Source organism: Ochotona princeps, chromosome 18 (genome assembly GCF_030435755.1).
Source record: "Ochotona princeps isolate mOchPri1 chromosome 18, mOchPri1.hap1, whole genome shotgun sequence".
Taxonomy (NCBI): domain Eukaryota; kingdom Metazoa; phylum Chordata; class Mammalia; order Lagomorpha; family Ochotonidae; genus Ochotona; species Ochotona princeps.
Window position 1 is genome coordinate 42,782,731 of NC_080849.1, and position 21,502 is coordinate 42,804,232.

The window sequence follows — 21,502 nt, forward strand, 5'->3', positions numbered from 1 at the left end:
TTTAGAGTAACAAATTTCTAATAGTCAGCAACGATTGTCCTCTTTTTCCTGTTAAAGTGTCTCCAAGCTTTAGAATATAGGGATCAGGTGCTGGTGTTATTGCTCTGCGTGCTAACCCTCCACCTACCAGCATGGACATCTCTCTTGACATTAATTTATGTCCCAGTTGTTTTGTTTCTCACCCAACTCCTTGCTTATGCTCTGCAAGGGCAGTGGAGGATAGCCCAAAGCCTTAGGACACTGTACTCATGCTTCCTGGTTTCAGATCAGTTCAGCTCCAGCCTTTGCAGTCATTCGGAGAGTGAACAAGTGGATGAAAGATTTCTTCCCCTCTCTCTCCTTATCTTTGTAAAAATAAATAAATCTTGCAAAATATGCTGCCTTTACAGGGTTCAAGGCAGTGTCTACTTAGCAAACCCACCAGGGAAAGAATAGTGACTGAGCCTGAGGTACCTGGGGCAGCTTGTGTGGCTCTGGATTAGATGTTGTCCATGGCTTTGAACTTGCTGAGGGTCTGCATGGGGTTGGCATGCTTGTTTGAGATGCCTGTCTAATCTCGTTCTATCTCTCATCCTTTTTCTCCCTGTTCACCAAAGGCTTTTTCTTAGGCTCCTTCATCTTCCAAGACACAGCAGGCAGGTTGAGTGACACCATTCCCTGAAATGTCTGGTACTTGGTGGAGGCCACGTAGGACGCCTCCACTGTCTGCACCAAGGTGTTCATCAGATTCTTGGCTGTCTGGATCAGGGACATGGCACTGTCCACCCCAGAAAGGATGAGCTGTCCGCCGAGTTTCTGCACCTCTGCCTTGTCCTTTGCTGCAGATGTTGAGCTGGTGGCAGTAGAGGGTGATGCGCTGCAGGTAGGCCAGCAGGTCCTGCTTGCAGGCCAAATCCAGGCAATGGTCTGCGATCCTGCGGCCAAGCTTATCCATCTGGGACTGTGTTGCACAATCTTCTTGGCAGCACTCATCACGTCAGATGTGTTCTTGAGCAGCCCTTTGGCTTGGGTGAAGTCGATCATTTCCATAATGGTCAGTACAAAGCCATCCCACTTGGACACCTTGGCATCCAACTTGCTCTTCTCCTGGACACTGGCCACCTGCTTGGCTATCTTTGATTTCTGCTCTTGGGGAAGCTGTGCCATGATCGCCCGGGCACTCTGGCTGGCTATCAGCTCATCATCCTCAATCTGGATGCTTGTCCTGCTTCTGACATCAAAATCTTCCCGTTTCAAAGTCAGAGTCATCCAGCTCCTCTGGGATCCCAATTATCAGCACCACTTTCCTGAAGTCCCGGGATGCCATCATACAACAAGCAGGAGGCATCGATGAACTCTCAGCAGCCCCTGATGCAGGCAGACCCATTTGACTTCAAAGGTGACCTCAGTCAATAACCTTGGCATCATTTGGAGCAGTGTCCTGGGAAGGAAGGGCTCCAGGGGGGCTAACAGTAAGAAACATTGTCTTTCATGACAACGATGGCTCTCTATGGCAATGACTAACACACTCTGCTGAGGGGCTTTCATGAAGTTGCTTCTCCCAGTTAGAAGGTAGCGATGCTGTAATCAAATCATGCTCCAAATCTCAGTGCAGCACTGGGCCCTGCCTTGGGCCTGTGGTAGCCCAAGGAGAGGTTGCTTAGGCCATGATTTATCCTTTACTGTATCTGTGATTACTGTAGCGATCACTAGAGGCTGCAAGGTAGAATTTTGCTTATTTACATTTTATGATTTTTGAATTGTTTTACACTAACTTTTCCCAATAAAGTCCACTATGAAACTGAAAAAAAATCTTAAGCAAAGAATCTAGAGATCACAATGGATTTTTCCTATTAGTCCATAAAAACATTTCAGTTGAAAGCAAAATACAGTAGGTGGTGGACACATTGATATATGAAACCACGACAATTCATCATCCAAACATTTCAGTTCCGTTCATTTAAAAAATTGTTTTTATTGGAAAGGCAGAACAGATTTATGGAGAGAAGAAGAGACAGACAGAAAAAAGTTTCCATCTTCTGGTTCACTTCCCAAATGACTGCACTAGCCAGATCAGAAGCCAGGAGCCAGGAGCATCCTCTGGGTCTCCCACGCAGGATACAGGGTCTCAAGTCTTTGGGTCATCTTCCAGTGCTCTCCCTGGCTACACACAGGGAGTTGGATCAGACGTTTATCAGCCAGGACATAAACCAGTGCCCATAGGGGATCCTGAGCATGCAAGGTGATGATTTAGCAACTGAGCCCTCATGCTGGAGTCTACTATTTAAATAATTGCTTTGGGGATGGGCACGGTAGCCTGACGGCTAAAGTCCTTGCCTTGAACGTGCCAGGATCCCCTATGGGTACTGGTTCTAATCCCAGCAGCTCCATTTCCCATCCAGCTCCCTGCTTGTGGCCTGGGAAAGCAGTCGAGGACGGCCCAAAGCCTTGGGACACTGCACCTGCATGGGAGACCTGGGAGAAGTTCCTGGATCCTGGCTTCGGATCGGCACAGCACCGGCCATTGCAGTCATTTGGGGACTGAATCATCAGACAGAAAATCTTCCTCACTGTCTATCCTCCTCTCTGCATATCTGACTTTGCAATAAAAAATGAAATAAATCTTAAAAAGAAATAATTGCTTTATAAAATGATTGTTTTATTAAGCAAGATCATTTGTTGCTGAATCCAGAAATGTTGTGGAGACTACTGATTTCTTTTCCTCCTTGTTGGCTAGGACACACTGAATTCAAGACATTCTGAAGTTTTTATGGATTTATACTCATGCTTATATACTAGTATATTTTAGATACGGAAAGTATTGCACTGATTTTGCAATACAAAATCTTTACTAAGGTTTGGATTAGTGCATTTTTATTTCCTTTTTGATTACTATTACCACAACACTTGTTTTCAAGTGGCGCATATTTGTAGGATATAGAAAACATATGTATATTCTGAACTGATTGATGGCAACCAATATTGGTTATTAAGTATTTTAAAGTGGATCAAAAGTTTGTAAAACTGTTTTGTTTGTAATGTAGCATAAGTCTAATGACAAGAACAAAAATTCAAATTGACAATCAACCCACCTTTTAGTCTACATGACAGTAAACATGTGCAGACTTCCTCAAGAACAATATTATCACTAAACACTGCCAAATCCCCAAGTACTGTAACAGCTCTACCATATATTTTTACATATAGGAGAAAAATGAACTAATATATTCTGGCAACTTCAAGCAAATATGCACATTTAATCATGGATAAGACACAAATATTGAAATGCCAGCTCTCAAATGGGAGTAAAAATCTCATTCGATCCCATTTTTTTTTTGAAGTATAGTCTAGCTAAATAAGAGGTCAGATGTGAAGGCTTGGTTTGCTGTATGAACAAGACTTCTACTTTTTCACCCAGGAAGTAACTAAGCGTTCCCTACAGACCCAGCATCTTACAGGAGTGGAAGGGAAACAGGAAAGGATCACAACATTCAGCTCTGGGCTGAGCAGGTGGACCTGCTCTGATGAGTACATCATTCAAAGGCTTCTGTGTGATGCAATCACTTTCCTTTTTTTTATTAATTATTTTGCATTATGTGACAGTTTCATAGGCTCTGGGAATCCCCTCCACCCCTCCCCAGCCCCTCCCCCGGTGGATTCCTCCACTTGATGCAGTATTACAGTTCAAATTCAATCAAGATTCTTTTCTTGCAAACATACACCAAGCATAGAGTCCAGCTACTTATTGTCCAGATGGGTTGAACAGTTTTTTTGGGGAGACCATTTCTGGTCCGAAGTTAGAGCTGGTAGGATATCATCCCAGTCAATTAAGAGTCCCAATATAACATCAACAGCAATTTGCAATATTATGGAATTGACATGGTTTTGAGTAACCAGTATGTTAAAAAAAAAAAGCAAGTCCTAACCACAACCTATGATTAGCTCATTGACATTTCAATTTTAGTTTATATACAGGACTGGCAGCTATATACCTTAAAGTGGCTATAAGGTACCAATCAGCTGTCTTGAATCACTTTCCTTTTTAAAATTCAGTATTCATTTTCTCTTCCTGTGTCCCATTCATGATGCTACTTTGCACTTAATAGTCCTGATATCTTAGGTTCTTCTTGGCAACTTAAGACTCACTGTAATGGGAGTTACTGTCTTGAGGCGTATTGGGCAGGGCTCAGTAGAATTTCCCTCCAATACTACTTGTCCAATTCTTCCCCTCATGATGAACAATGAGAAGAACAGATAGGCAGGGGTCCCCAAAGGGTGTACCCAGGGCATCCTCTGCCCCTGGGCAGAAGGTCCCTCCTGGCAGGCTTCATTCACTTGGGGAATCATGTGTCATGTTGAGTTGATTCACCTGTGTGTTATTTCCCCATGTTGTTTCCAAACTAACCACTCTCCCAGCCATTGCTACATTAACAAGGTTATCAAATATCAAAGAGTTAGACAACTTCAGACTCCACATAGCACACCTTATGAAGTCTTTCAGTGTAAACATGCTCAACTCCTGAGAGAAATCAATTTCATTATCAAATCTTAATAATTTTTTTACGGCATAAATTCTATTGGTATTAAATTTTACTAAGCATGTTTCTGTTTAAGCTATTGGCAGTTTTAATGAAGCTGAATTTCTGCTCAAAACTTCAAAGTATGCATTAGGAAGTCAGATGTTGTTTGATGCAAAAGCGTGGCCAGCAATTTTGATATTCTAATGCTAAAATCAAAATAGGAATTTATTATTTGCCAAAGATTGGCATTGGATCATCAACCTGTGTTTTACAGAAGGACAGAGAGAAACCAAGCAAAGCATTGAAAGCAGTCATCGAGTTCTCCAGTCGGCTGAACTAATTAGACGTGCCTGTCTCTTCCTTCTCTGACCTTCCAGGGCTTCAGTATGAAGTGCAACATGAAGTGATGTGAAGGAAGCCACTTCGCTGATGTATCACCTGACTCGTAGCTGCATCCATGGACACTATTATTAACTGTAAAATTCAGATATACAACTAATTGTTTCTAATTAAATCTACCACAGAATTATTGTAAAGGTATGGGAAGCAAAAAAACAAAACATAAAATGTACAGAATACATGCTTAAAATAAAGCAAGGTAAGCCTTTGAGCACCTCTGGTAACATTCTTCAGGGTAACCTTGACAACTGTGTTTCTGCTTCTCCAAGTGGATAATGCTACGATAACTAGCAGTATGTTTTATTTTGAAGTGCGTGCCTACTTTAACCTCTGTTCAATTCTTGATGTTAAACACCATGTTTTGTCATTCTAAACAGCTTACTTTCATTTTATAACCTTTCCCTAAGTGTATATAATAGCCTCATACTGTTACCCTACAAATTTTAACTCTATTATTTATTTAACAACTTTACCAGAGGCTGTAGTCCTTTTCAAAATAACTATGTATTGATTTATATTTATTTAAATTGCATAGTGACAGAAAGACTGAAAGAGACAGCCTATGTTTGCTGGATCACATCCTACGTTCCTACAACAGCTGGAGTTGGGTCAAGTAAAAGTCAAAATTGCTTCTGACTCCTCACAGGGTGTGTATTAGCAGGAAGCAGAATCTGAAGTGGAGGTAGGACTTAAAACCAGTTATTCTGATAAACGATAAAGGACACAGATGTGTTAAGGAGTGGGATAATCCATTGTGTCATAACACTGCCTCCTGCATACTTAATTTATTAAAAATAAGAGTTTTTTCCTTCCTGTGGATTCCAAATGCCTTTTAAAAGAGAGACAGAGTGAGAGATAAAGCAAAGCATCAATTGTATATTGCTTTGACATTCCAGCTTCTTATTCAAATTGCTTGGAAAATAATCCATTTTATTGTTTTCTGATTTTGCTTTTGTAATCTCTCATTCTTTAATTTCTATTAACTAATTCTTAGGACTACTGTGTTACTATTCCTCTGCAGCTCTTCATGTGGCAATCCTAACAGCACTATTACTTAGATCCACAGTCATTCTCCTCTATCATCCTGAATCAACTGTAAAACTTTTACAGGAATGTAGCTTTAATTTTTTTTCAAAATAAATATATGTGATCAGAGTTTCATAGTTCCTGTATGCAACCCACAACCTGTTTCTGCATTCTGAAAGATTGCTAATAGACTCTCTAATACCAATCTTAACTCCACTGCTTTCTAGGCAACCTGTTGTATTTTCCATTTGCTCTATGGAAACCTTTCTGGATGGTCTTTCCTGAAGATGCATTCACCTACTTGAAAGGCAGACAGGTGAAGACAAAGCGCCCAGCTGCTGGTTCTCTCCCAGCATGCCCACAACAGTCAGGGCTGCACCAGGCTGAAGAAAGGAGCCAGGAATTGCATCCATCTGTATGAGTAACGTCCAACTATTTAAATAGTTACATGTTCCCTTCCATGCTGCACATTACCAGGAAGCTGGAATCCAAAGTGGAGACAGGACTTAACTCTAGACATCCCAATAAGGGATATGGGTGTCCTAAGTTTGGACTTAACCATTAGGCCAAACACATGCCCAAGATTCTGTTGATATTCTTCAAGTCCAGCTATTCATGAGAAGATGTTATATGGTGCCTTCTGTCATTCCTTCAGATAACAAAGTCTTTATTTTAATCTATGGGAAAATTAAACAGTGTTTCTTTCACTATTGGTTGCCTGCTTTCTCAGGATGGTTTAGTAGAGATTCTATTCTATTCTAAAACTACTGAAATTCCTGCATTGATCTTCTACCTCTCTACTTATCTGACATTTTATTTTCCTTTCTGTTTGATTTTGCCCCCTATGTTCTTTTCTATGTCCTGTCCCGCAGATTCACTTGCTAGTGGACTCATCAGGTCTTTATGTGTTTTTTTTTTTTCAACTCTTGAGTGGTTATGCTCATCCACACACGGTATTGAATGAATAACTATGCTGCTTTGGTTTTCCCATGTAGAGTTGTAGGTCTTGTTTCCTGACCTCTACAGGGACTACAAGTTCGTGAACAAAGGAAGTGGTGGTCAGAGATGGTGGGCACTATGAGAGCCTAGACAGACTGCACTGAACTTCCAATGCTAGAACGTAAGAGTTGTTGTTTTATGATCCTAGAATGTGAATCTCTAAGCCTCCTCCTACGGAGCCAGCATTCCATATGGACACCACTTGGTGTCCCAGCTACTCCTAGCATGATCCAATTCCCTTCATATGGCCTAAGAAGGCATCAGGGAATGGCCCAGGTGTTTGGGCCACCACACCCATGTGGGAGATCTGGAAGAAGTTCTACACCCTAGGTTCAAATAAGTCTAGCTAGAGCTGTTGTTGCCATTTGGAGAGTAAACCAGTGGGAGGAAGATCACTCTCTTTCTCTGTCACTCTGCCTTTCAAATAAAAATAAAATGAACATTAGGCTGGTATGATGGCTCAGCAGGCTAATCCTCCACTCTGTGGCACCAGCATTTTTTATGGGTGCTGATTTAGCTCCCTGCTAATGGCCTAGGAAAACTGTAGAAGATGGTCCTAGATGGTTTCTGAACCTCTGCGGGAAGCCTGGAAGAGGCTGCTGACTCTGACCTTTAGATCAATCCAGCTATAGCTGTTTTAACCACTGGGGCACTGAACCAGCAGACAGAAGATGTGTATCTTTCTGTCTCTTCCTCTCTTTATCTCTCTGTAACCCTTTCAAGCAAAAATAATAAATCTTAAAAAACAACAACAAAAAAAAATAAAACCACCAGAACATTAGAGCAGTGAAAAGCAAAACTACAATGAGATGCCACCTTATACATTAGTAAGGATACAATAACCATTATTGACACTGTTCAGGAGGAAGTGGAGCCTTCATATCTTGCTGATGAGAGTATATACTGATGCAGTCATTTAGACATGGCCTGAATGGTCTTCAGATTGCCACATCAAGACTCACCATGGACCAAGCATTCTGCTCTTTGATCCCTGATTTCAAGAGAAATGAGAACATATGTCTACACAAGATCAGATTAACACCATAACTGAGTAATAGTTCATAACAGTCAATGAGTGAAAATAGACCTAATGTCCAATAATGAATCAATACATTAAACAATCATATTTTTATATGATGGAATGCCATTAACACTAAAAAGGGAATAAATTACTGATATATGCAAAAATAGCAAAAGTCTTATATGATTATATTTAGTTTAAAAAATTCAGCCCAAGAGACTATAATTATATAACTTAACTGATGTGAAATGTTCAAAATAAGAAAATAGATGGAAATAGAAAATAGTTTGATGGTTACTAAGCACTGCAGAGAGAAGGGCAATAACTACTAATTAGACTGTACTAATAGTCAATGTTTAGTGTATTATTTTATGAGCTAACATATGCTAAGTTTATATTACAATAACTGAAAATTTGGCATGTATACACAGTGAAATATTATTTGAGTCTAAAAAAATAAATTCTACCACTTGCATCACAATGGATAAACCCGGAAGACACCACCATGGTGAGTGAAATAACCCAGACCAAAAAAGGTGATAATTCATGTTCTCTCCTGTATATGGGTGTTAAAATTTAAACAAGAATTTTAAAAATCTACAAACAAAAGAATCTCTAATTTCATCTTGCATGAAATAGGCTAGTACTCAATGATGATTTTATTTTTTTCAAGGTTCTGAATACTACTTTATTTTTTAATTAATTAATTTTTTAAATGATCTTACTTAGTTGATTAGGGTACAAAGGGTCAAAGACTACAGGAAAGTGGGTAAGACCATTGTTTCCACACTAATATTATTTTTTTCCCTGTATCTGGGGTCAGGGAGAAACAAAGGGAGAAACTCCAGGTCCCCAATGTGAGGTACGCTCTCAGGGTCCTGCTCAAGCAGTTTTGATAGTTCAACAGGTCTGAATTGCTGTCAATCTCGCCATTCCAATCACGATGAAACCTTTTCAGGATCCACTGGCTAACAGTCTCTTCATGGTTGGGGTTCTAAGATCAGCAGTTCAGTTGGAGGATCTCCAAAGAAACTTCATCTGAGATGATCCCAGACCTGATTCTTGTGTGAGTTTACCAGTACAGGGTGACCCAGCAATTGCAACGATCAGCATGTGCATAAGCTGATTGGGGTGACGGACTGTGCCAGACGCTGTCCTGGCAAATTCACTCAATGATGATTTTAAAAGAGACAATTGTTAAGTTATAACATTATACATTAATTCACTTTTCTAATAGGCGCTCAATAAAATGTGCTTAATTGTCCCTGGGAGCTTCTACATTGAAATTACTCGGAATCTACAGGAATGGCTCTAACTCAAATGTTGTTTCTGCCCCCGGCCCTCCATATAAGCAAACATAGGGTACAAGATGATGCATATGGGTTCAGTGTTTTTAGATTAACGGCTAATTTCTTAGTGTGAATCAATTGATCATAATTATTGGTAGTAATGAATCCACAAAAGGTAACAGAAAAAAGAGAAAAATGAATATGAGCTGAGCTTATTGAACATCATCTACATTTAGTATTGGGTAAATTAAACATATGTGGTCTTTCAATAAAAACTAAACAAACCAGCACTGATAATCAATGAACTCTAGAATAAACTGCAGGAAGATATCCATTTTAAATGTATTTGTGTCTCGAAGCTTACAGTTCCCAACATAGTATGTTGCACATAACAAAATCCAATCATTGTATAATGAATAAATTAATTAATCCTTCTTTGTGCACACTAATTGACACCTTTCCAGTTGGCTGAGCAGCCTTGGAGTGAACATTCCAAATAGCCTTTCACCAAGTCATAGAGACCGTCGGATGTGGAACAGGGTCAGACAGCCACCTTGTTCCAATTTGCATATACCTTCCTAATTAATATTTCATTTTGAAATTGAACATGAAATTGCTCAAATAAACAAGTAGATTATTAAACTGAGAACTAACTTCAGCCTCTATACCTCCTTTTGGAAAATATTAATTTCTACAAAATACCTAGAAGTATGTAGTATTTTTCTCACATTTTGGTGGTAAATGTGGCCCAAACTTGCTGATTGAATTGTCACTGCAATGACTGTATCATATATCTTACATATTTTGCATTTATTTATATGTTTTGTAAATAAGTTATACTAATAAATGTTGGAGATCAATCATCTAGGGCCATAAGTAAATGTTTCCAATAACAACATCAAATTAATTCTGACTGCACACAAGTTAGATCCTGTTAATGAACTTAATATCATGGATATTTACTCTGTATGTTACTTAAGTACTTGCAACTGAAAAAAATTGGGCATCTAAAAAAAATCTCATTTCCTCAATTTCCTCACTAGTCAAATAAGGTATGCACAAGAAAATAATGGTTGGCTCTTAGGTTCTTTTAATATAAAAAGAGCAACCTGCTCATGTTCATACTGATTAATTAAAATCTCAACACTCTGGAATACATGTATTACTAGCTTTGCATCATGTTCAGATAATATTAATGTTTGCTAATCTTCACAAAGTACATATACATCATAATGGATCCATTCTAATCCACCAAGTCATAAAATTCAGTGCAATGTGCAGACACAGTGGGTTGTACGTTCAACCTTTTCAATTGGCATGACAGTCACTACTTTAGTTCATAAATTAACTCATTCAACAAATATTGAATAAGCCTCTGCTAAGTGTCTAACATCCATCTCAGTATGAGGGATACAATGAACAAGACAGATGTGATCCTTCTCATGAATGACGGACTAATGAGTTTGCAAACAGGTTGATGTTAATTTTTTATTATTGTTAGTGTGAGGGAGAGTGGTGTCACAGCCTTACAATTTTGGGAGTATATGTGGTAACACACCTTCCTTAGCAAGCACAGATGTTGAGACCCAAAGAAATAGATGAGTGTTTTTTTTCCTTCTTTGCCTTCCTTGGAACCCCCTCCTGCCACTATTGCATGAGCCCTCTCCCCCTCCCACACCTTTTCTTTTTAATGAATAATTCCTGCCTTCAAACTGAGGAAAAGAGTAAACAAATTTGTCCGAAGTTACAAAGTGAATGATGGACGATTTACAGTACACAGAGGCTCGGACTAATGGCTAAAACCTCACTACTCATGCTAGTGGTATGTGAACGCTTGGTGTTTCAGCGCAAGAGGGCAAAGTGTATAACTAAGTTAATACCTGACACTTAATTCTTGTTGTTCTAACTAGAAAGTTCTCCCTCCTGGCTGACCAACACAGCTAGCAGATGTTCATAAATTTGATTTTAATAAAAATGAAAATAAATCAAGCATTTTCTTGCTCCTTATAAGAATGTTTACTCATTTTGCTTTTTACAATTAAATATTTGATTTATCAAATGTGTTTATTGGACAGATCTTTCTGCATTATTTCTCACCACAGGACGATAGAAATAGAGGTAGTGTTTTGTTTCTTTGTTTTTTAAAAGTAATTTGGCACATGAAAAGCTCAATATACTGTATTAATACAAAGAGGCATACCTTTCCAAAGATACTTGATCTTTTAAATGTGACAATTTATTTTCCACTTAATTTCCCAAATGTACTTTTTTTGTGTAAACTGACACTTAAATTTCATTTCAGACTATAATATTCTCATTGAATAAAGTACTAGTTCTTTTATTTCTTTAAAATGGGCAACAGAGATTATTTTCTTGTAGCCAGAAAAATTGTTCACATTCTATTAAACTCTTCTAACTTGCATCTCAGCTTCCTCACTCCCTGAGAAAAATATTTATTATTGGATATTCAGAATTAAGTTATTTTCTGCCATTTCTTTTCTAGTGCTGGAATAAGAAGATGCTTGAGCTACTATAAATTAAGGCAGTGATGTGAAAAAGCATTATTACTTGTATTTCCTGTTCCTTCCTGTCCTTCCTGTAAAATTGCTGCCTAACATTCTCAGTTGATACTGTTTCTGCTTTCATTTGCACCCAGAGGTGACACCATGCTTAGTTTGTATGTGATATTTGAATCATTCCCTTCTAAACATCAGGCACCTTCATCTCCGCCAACACTTTACATTGACCTTTCTACTCAATGGATATCCTCCTGAAATATACTTTTTAAAGGTTGTGTACATCTTAATCTCTATGTTTACTCACGGTTAAGAGTGTCTGTGAATACTTTGGAATAATGAATTTGCTAGTCCTGGATTATGTCTGACTATGATGGGTAAGAAATGCAAGACAAGCTACTTTTGTCCCCTTTACACATGCAATGGTTATCTATGTGAAGACATAAAAATTTGCTTCAAGTTCAATCATTTTACCAAGATGTGACATAGAATCTATTGTTCGGTAACAATTTTTTTTTTTCTGGAAGACATCATGCTTTTGAAGAACCAGAACACTTTTTCAAACTTTCAAAACTCACCCAATAGCACACATTTTTAAAAACACTGGATGTGTTACATATCATTGGAGTAAGTACTGCACTGTGCTTGTCTCCAATTCTCATTTTAGCATGGAAATGATCTGTTCCAACAGGTAAGCTTGGAACTTACTCATTCTGTTTCTCATCACAAAGAATAAGAAACTGAACACAATGAATACCAACACATGTTTTTGAGCTCTTCCAAAGTTAAGGTTATTGAGCAGATTGCTCCCAGAAACATGGAGAAGCAGAGGGATACAGACACACAGCTTCCTGAGAAGGGAACGGCAGAGCCAGTTATGACGGGAAATAGTTACACAGGAACTGTTAGCTACAGGAAGCTGAGAGCCAGCCCTTGTAAGCGGGACCCATACTTCTGGGAGTTTTACCCACCAGGGTGTCCAGCTGCATGTTGGTGAAGATTAGAGAAGATTAGAGAAAAATCTCTCAAAAACTTCTACTGGAAGAAGGCCAAAGATAGACATTTTGAAATTCAGCCAGAGGAAAGAGTCATTTTGTGAAATTCCCTGAATTTCATTATTTCTCTATAATGTTCTCAGACATAATTACTTTATCAGAAACCAGTTGATGTAAGGAGGACAGACCAAATTCCAACCCATCCTATTGATGTTTAGAAGGAAAAGTAGAAGAGAAACATTTGTTGAAGTTACAGTTGGGGACATTGGCTCTCTGGAAAGGATTTACATATAACCATACGTAGCAGAACATTTCTCTTCCTACCACATCAACATGACTTGTGTGGTCATAGGGACGTCAGCTGAACGAACAGAAAAACCCAGACTCCCAGGTCTAGCAGGATAGTTACCATGAGGGTTAGTCCTCCTGTTTGTTCTGTCCTCAGATTATTCTGTTCTTCTCCAACTTCATCTCTGAGATACTGTTACTTTATTTAACAGGATAAATAATTTTGCTTTTAGATAGGCCTCTAACAAAGGATGGAGTATTTTCCTTAGCTTCTACTCTTAGTATTTTTAGTGTCCACACTAACATTTTTCCATATTGGCTTGCTCAATTTCATTTTTCCTTTGTTTCATGCTCTTTTTCTTTCATATTTTTGTTTTCATTTCTTTTTTAAAAACACAGCCTTATTATTTTTTTATCACATTTAACAACTTACTTTCCAGGATTTTTTTTTTTAAATCTTTTCAGCTACTACACACAGCCCTCAGGTCTCTCCTTGATGTGATTGCTGAATTCTTTTCTCATTGTTTCTGATTTCTCTGCTGAGCTCCAGTATGAGTGCCTTTCAACATGTGCTTCTGCTTCCCGAGTCCAAAGGACACTGAGAAAAGCTCTGAGAGTCCTGGCATTACTCGACAGAATACAAGAACTGTGCTATCTCTCCTATCACATAACAAAATATTCTCCATCCTGTTTTATTCTATCCATCACGCTATAGAATATAGGGCTATTCTCTTTTATGTAAGAAAGTATTTCAGTTTTACTGAATTAATTATAATTTGATTATATCTGTTGTAACTCTTAACCTCCTCTCCCTACTCATGCTGTTCTTGGCAAGTGAGAGCAAGACGTCATCCATCCAATCGGCTCATGACATTTTGTCTGACTTGGAGTTTACCAACCATGTATCTTTTTTTCATTAAGTTTTGTGTTTAAGTATTTTATTGTTTGCTTTAGCTCTGAAAACATAAGCAGTATATGGTTTAGTTCATGTTATGTTTCTATAACAGAATAGCACATGCTGGGCAATTTATACAGGAAATTTACTTCTTATGGCTCCAGGAGTTGGGATTAACACTTTAGTGTTAATGACTTCTGCCATCCCTGAGAACAAAGGCCTTATCTGCAAGCGCCACTGTGCGGCCCACCATGTATCCTCATCTGTTATCTGCTTTTGCTCTTTGCGATTGATCACCTTCACTTTCATCTCATTTATCTGGCACATTTTTATTGCAGACAAACCAGTGTGGAAGAAGCAATCTCATTATTTTTTTTAATTTTGCACCGCAGAGGATTTCCTATTTCTCTCTCTCTCTCTCTCTCTCTTTTTCAATAAGACCTAGCAACAAGTTGATGACCTGAATCAACCTCCCAATCTACTAAGAAATTGAGGCAAATGAAAGGTAGATTGTAACATCAGTAACAGTTACTTAATCCATGATATCATAAACTCTTCCAGATGTCTAATGGGGACATTAGAGGATCCTGTCTCCTCTTGAAACCCAACTCTAACTAGTGGGGTCTCTGGCAAGTATCCGGATTTGTCAGCCATTGTGTTTTTCCCTAATCATTTCAAGATTATTTCAGATTTCTCACCCTACCTTGTAGGCATCATTGACCTGCTTGCTAAATACGTTAGTAGCATCAGAATTCAGCAAATATCCCATAAGACAGCCAGACATTTTTTGTATCATCACAGCAGCCATCAGTATCCCTGTGCCTACCCTCCATCATAGTAGCTACTGTAACAGAAAAATTATGGAAAGATTCCTTTTTATATTTTCCCCAAGCTGTCAAAATTCTCAGAGCCAGAAACTATGATTTCCTCTTTATTTTCAGAATACTGGGAAAACATAAGTATCTTAATGAAATAGACAGTCATCAGGGCTGACATGGTGTAGTACTTAAAGCTGCTGCCTGCAATGCTGATTCAAGCTCCAGCTGTTTGACTTCGATTCCGCTCTGTGTTACAGCTGGGAAAGCAGTGACAGATGGCCCAAGTGGCTCGGACGGCTGTACTCAATGGGAGACTTGGATAAAGCTCCCGGTTCCTGGCTTCTGCCTGACCCAGCACTGGCCATTGTGGATATCTAGAAAGTGAACCAGCCACAGAAAATATCTGTCTATGACGCTCCTTGGTTCTCTGTCACTCTGACTTTCAAATAAACATTTTCTTTTTTAAATAGTGGTCACTGTATCATTTGAATGTTTCATTTTTCCATATTTGATATTTGACTAGCCAAATAAAAATATATAATCAGTCATATTTGTGCATATTCAAATGGTATGGTCAGTATAGATGAAGAGTCATCTGTACATTTGCATAGTCATATATATGATTATTATTTTTCCATATCGAACGAAACCCAGGAATATACCTCATGAGTACAGAATGTGCAAAACCAAAAAGACAGTGGCAACAATCGGTTTAATCACAATTTAAATCATACTTGGTATTTTGTTCATATTTCATTACTGGTATACTAAATACATCACATTCCATAAAATTTTAATCTCATTGTTTTTAAGGTATTGAAACATTTTGACAATATTTACTGACTTGTGAAATCTGGAGTCATTTAGACATATTTATTTAAAGCTTACATTACTTAATACAAATTCATGCAAATCAAAACTGATAATTCATGATTTTATAAAAAGAAATGAAAAAGGCACACTCCCCATGCGCTAATCTCATGCCCTTTGGAGAACATTCCTATTTTAATCTATAATGACATTCTTGCCTCGCCAAAAAGAAATGAGCAGGTGAGCTCACTTAAAAGGTTAATGAAAGAAATGATCCTTTCCAGCTTATATAAATGCCACTGAAGGCAAATGACAAAAGTATTGCCTGGGTAGGCGACAACTTCTGGTGTGTACAATGTGTTTGCAATGCTTTACATGTACTAAAATTCAGGTTTGTATTTCTCGTTCATGTCTATAAATGATAATGCTTAAGTCCAACTGAAGAATACAGTGTTTGGAAACAGATCCGATGATCAGCATCTTTCCATTCCAAGTGTCTGATGTAAGCAGATCCATGCTATATTAATTATACACAATCAGTAATAATAGTGTTACCCAATTAGCTACTCAGTATGCTTTTGTGACTATTTAAGTTGTTTAAAATTAAATGATATCTTAAAATTATTTCCTTGTTGCATTAGTCTTATTTCCAGTACCCAGTAGTAAAATGTGGGAAAGGCCACAGCATGTGGTACAATAGATACAGAGCCTTTGGACCCTGCACCTGCATGGGAGACCCGGAAGAGGTTCCTGGTTCCCAGCTTCGGATTGGCGCAGCACCAGCCGTTGCGCTCACTTGGGGAGTGAATCATTGGACGGAAGATCTTCCTCTCTGTCTCTCCTCCTCTCTGTATATCTGACTTTGCAATAAAAATTAATAAATCTTAAAAAAAAAACACAGTGCATTGGGTCCATTTGTAATGTCTCCAAGTGAGATCAGGAGCTTTTTCAAATCACCATGTCATCAGGAATCTAGAATAAACCAGGAGTTTATAATAAATGTAAATAAATAAAAACAATGAATAAATCATTGATACTCCTTAGTGACATGCAGCCCATTTGTTCTGATATCACTGGATCATGTGGGACTCTAGTTTGGGGAACAATATGACTCTTATTTCAGTTATCGGGACAACAACTTGCTCATTTATATGGAAACTACATTAAATGAATTTATCATAGCTTTCCTAAAACCATAAATCTTTGCTTCATGTAAGTCTGGGAGCTGTTACCTTCAAAAGCAAAATCCAGCCACAGTAACATGTGACATTCATGGTGAGAGGTTAGTGAGCTAACAATAGCATCTGTGTTTAAGTTTAAATTACTAGGACAAATAAGTTTGAGAGACACTCCCACTAGTAAAATTACATGCTAAGGAGTTGTTTCCTAAGGAAATTTCCAAGCAGGGGAAGTAAGAACAAACAACACAAGCATCTGGGAGATTACTGACATTTTCCCTAACGTTCATAGATTTCACAAGAACTTTAGAGTATTAGACTGGTAAGAGTAGACATATCCAGAAAAATTTAAAACCAGAGAATTGGCAACAACTCTTACAAATTTTCTAATGAAAAAATAACCTGAAGAATGAATAAACTATCTCTTGGTGATGCTAACAAAATAGCAGGTGTGGGCAAAACTTAGTCATAATTTTCTATCCTTAGATTATTGACAAAGTATTTAAAGTCTCAGAATACTCTTAAGAACTGCTGTGAAGCGGGGGCGGGGGGAGGTAACCCCAGAGTGGAGCAGGTGGACAGGAGGAGGCTTGTATCCCAACCCTGGAGACTCCCGGATCCTCACCAAGGACTATCAGTATGGGCACCAAGGACTACATCCCAACTATCAAGGAGACCACGGGGAATTGGACTGCCCTTGTTAGCCAAGAACTCTGAGGTTATCCACTTCATTTCAGATCTCCCACATGGGATGGAAGATGCCAAGATCCTTCCTTGCAGGATCTAATGTTCTCGGAACAATAGCTCGGAGCCCTGAGCGATTCTCAGGAACAGAAGAACAGAAAACCTCCTTTGGGACTCAGGAGGGGAGCATTCTCTGGTCCTTACTTAGTTCCAACTTTGGATCCCCACCCTCTCTTGCAATGACCATTAGGGTCGCTCTGAAGCCCCTCTACCCCCCAAAATTAGATTAGATAGAGACCAATAAGGAAAGCTTAGAACAGACAGGAAATGGTCAGCATGGACTCACATACACCTTACTAGGTAGGACACAAAGATTAGTACTCATCATTAAGGTACTGAAGATTTCTCTGCACACCCCTCCTAAAACTGTTCTGCACCCAATTGTCAACATATGCCTTGTTAGAGTTATAAGCCAGTTTGGACTATCCTAAAAATCACCAAGTTCAGTAAAAATTATGCTTCAACACTGCAAAATGCTAAACACAAAAATGAAAATAGACATGAGACAGCTGAATAGTACTCTATAACCATTTTAAGAGGTATAGCAGCTGGTTGTGTATAAACTAAAATTGAAATGTCAATGAAGTAGTCACAGGATGTGGCTAAGAAACTGCATTTTCTAACGTACTGGTCACTCAATACCATGTCAATTAACTCCATAATGTTGTACATTGTTGTTGATGTTATGTTGTGGCTTTTCATTGGATGGGATAATATTCTGCCAGCTCTGCATTCAGACCAGAGATAGTCCCCCCAAGAAACTGTTGAATTGATCTCGACAATACGATGCTGGACTCTAAGCATGGTACATGCTTGCAATGAAAGAATCATGACTGGATTTGACCTGTAATACTACAATAAGGTGGAGGAATCCACCATGGCGGGGGGGCATGGTGAGGGATTGGGGAAAATCCCAGAGCCTATGCAACTGTGTCATAAAATGAAATGAAATGAAATTGCTGTTTTCACACACACAAAAATCTGTATTAAGGGAATAAAAGTACATGCCTTCAGGATCCAGGGCTGTGCACAGTGAGTTAAGCCAATACCTGCAGTGTCAGCCTCCTATATGGGTGCTGGTTCAAGTCTGGGCTACTCCACTCGCTATTCAGCTTCCTGCTAATGCACCTAGCAAAGTACCAGAAGATGGCTTGAGTCCTTGGGCCCTTCCCACCAAAGCAGGAGACCCAGACAAAGCTCTTGGCTCTTGGCTTTGACCTCGTCTAGTGCTGGTCTTTGTGGCCCTTTGGGAAATGAACAGACGGAGAAACTTTGTCTCTCCTTCCCTGTCTGTGTAACTACGCCTTTCAAATAATGAAATAAATCTTTAGAAAGAGAAAAAATAGCATTTGCAACCGATTGTTATGATTTTGACTGCTTTTACCCACCTTTTATGATTAACACTTATTTTTAATTTAAATTTTCCTAGGAAGGCCATCTATCTTTCAAACTTTTTAATGAATATTGTTACTATACAGAGAATTTTTAGAGAAAAAAAGATGTATGATTGCATGAAAACCAAAGAAAAAAGGGGGGGCAATCAAAATATTAGGAAGAATAGGGAAAATAGATGACAAAAATCATAAAAAAGCATTTGATTTAGCTGTGAAAAGATGAGGCATTTTGTGAAAGCTTGATTTGATGAAGCAGTCTTCCTTTTTATCAAAGTTTGCCCCTTATAAATGTGAATTTACTTAAAGATTAGTCACTGTGTCACTTCAGTTGTACATTTTTCTAATTACAGTGTTATTACAGTAAGTTATTGCTCTTCTGTTTGCATGCAAAGAGTTGTTCATAATATTTTAAGATATTTTAGTAGCAAATGCTAACTGCCACATGAAATCAATAGTTGCTTAAATTTCAGAGATGTGATGTATAATATTAACAGGCTAGACTAACGGTTTAGCTATCTTCCCTTCTGAGGATACCTTAACATTGTATAACCTGGTAAGGTTTCAATAAACAGGATGAATGGATATTGTTCATCCTCTTTAGAATAAAAAAAATGTATGTATTTGTATTTTAAAGCTGCCTTGAGTCCATGAATCACTCAAGCAATTCTTTCAAGTATAAATTTCCACTAAAAAGTAAACAGATTAGAGTTTAGAAATATTTAATGACAATTACGAAAGAGGACTTTTAAAATCTTACACTTTCACCTTATGAATTTCAAGAGATTGTTCTTTACATACTCTATTTTTTGGTCTGATCTCTCTTAGTTTGAATAGTTCCACCTTTATTGCTTCATCAACCTGATTCATTATTTTGTTTCACTGCCTGTTAAGAACTTTAATACCTGAAGTGCTTCCATTATCCCATTTCCAAATGGAAAAGGTCCCTATGTAAAAGATCAAAAAGCCCTAATACCTTTGATATGAGATTTGGGTCTAACAATTGCAAATCCTATTAGAATAATTTAAAGAGAATAAAAGTAGTAAGAAAGGAGAGGCAGTTCTATTAATTAAGTCTTATTAAACCACTAGCTGAAGCAATAACTATGTTATAAAATGAGAGGTCTTTACACATTTCACATATACTTTAAATCAGTAAAGTTCATGGACAGCAAACAGTCCATTTACCCAAGGCCTCTTCTTTTTCAGATCATCATTCCTAAAGTGATGAGTGCCTTTGTGAATACTGTACTATCCCAGCTACAGTCATGAATAAAGAAGATAATCTTACTGTTTATCTGCAGGAATTATGAGGTTGGATATTAGTAAGTTAATGACGGTTGGATAACTGAGAAGCCATTTCTATCTAGAAATGGAATTCATAATTTGCCAATCTTGTACAAATGATGTGTTCTTCTTTTATTCCTAAAGAGTATTATTATTAAGAAGACATGAAAGATATTAACAGAGAAAAACCAAATTTCTTCTATGGGAAGATCTGTGTAAGTTTGCTAAAGTGTTTAGTTAGACAAACAAACCAGTCATATTGTAAGCTCCGTGAAGATCTTGACCTGCTCCCTTAGGCAAAGGAGTAGGATCTCACTGAGCATCAACAAAGACTTTGTGCTAACGCGATGGTAGTCTGTGTGTATGCCTCTCTCCCTCTCTGTGTCACTCTACATGGGAACTAAACAAGTAAATCTTTTTGAAGAATTAATGAGACATGAGAAGACTGGCTTTTTACCTCCTGGACTCTCTGCAGAAACTACGGGAAAGGGCACCTAAGGCTTGGTGCGAGGAAACAGCTTTACAACAAACTTCCTGGAATACTATCCCATACAACGCCAAAGACGCCAACCCCTCTTCCCCTTTTCTCTCTCATACTGACACCTTTTCTTCACGTGTGTGCTAAGCATTTGTTACCTTTCCGAGGTCAGGAACCACTGCCGTCTTACATCTCTGCATCTCTGACCTGCTTGATATCACTGCACCTATATACAGCATTGCTTTGAGAGTTATAGAAAATCCAGGTCCAAGGCTCAGATTTCCATTGCCATGAATAAAGGGCTTTTTTCTTTACTTATTTACTAGGAAAATTTTTACCTCATGTCTGGTTGGCAAGGAATTATAAAGTGATCAGGAAAACCATGACTCCACTGTCTCAGAGCCTGGATTAGAAATGATAGTAGAGAACATTATCAAAGAATCACTTAGATAAGCTGAAAATAATAATTGCCTTTTTAACCAGAAATGCTTACATTAGTATCATTAATATGTTTAATCTTACGAAGGCTTCTAGAAAGAATGACGCAAACTGAACTTTAGAATTCTGTAAAGGGAATTGTTGCTCACTTGGTTATTAACATTTTAAGCATGATATTTTGAATAAATTATTCAGACCATCATATCACATAGGAAGCATTTAAAAAGCTTCACATTTTTATACCATGACTTAATCTTAGGACCACACTGCCAATTGCTTTCTTTTATTATTTTTAAATGATTATATATTAATGCTGAATAGTAACATGGAAATTTTAAATTACATGAATTTTATACTAAATGACAAAGTGATTTCCCTTAATTACTAACAGAAGAATGTGTGGCATGTGTAGAACTGAGTTTGATGAATGC

At 38.1% G+C, this 21,502-nt stretch overlaps 1 pseudogene; it reads right to left on the reverse strand.

Annotated features, from left to right (window-relative positions):
- Window positions 1-478: 478 nt before the first annotated feature.
- On the reverse strand, window positions 479-20,833 carry LOC131482491 (catenin alpha-1-like; annotated as a pseudogene).
- Between the last annotated feature and the right edge of the window lie 669 nt (window positions 20,834-21,502).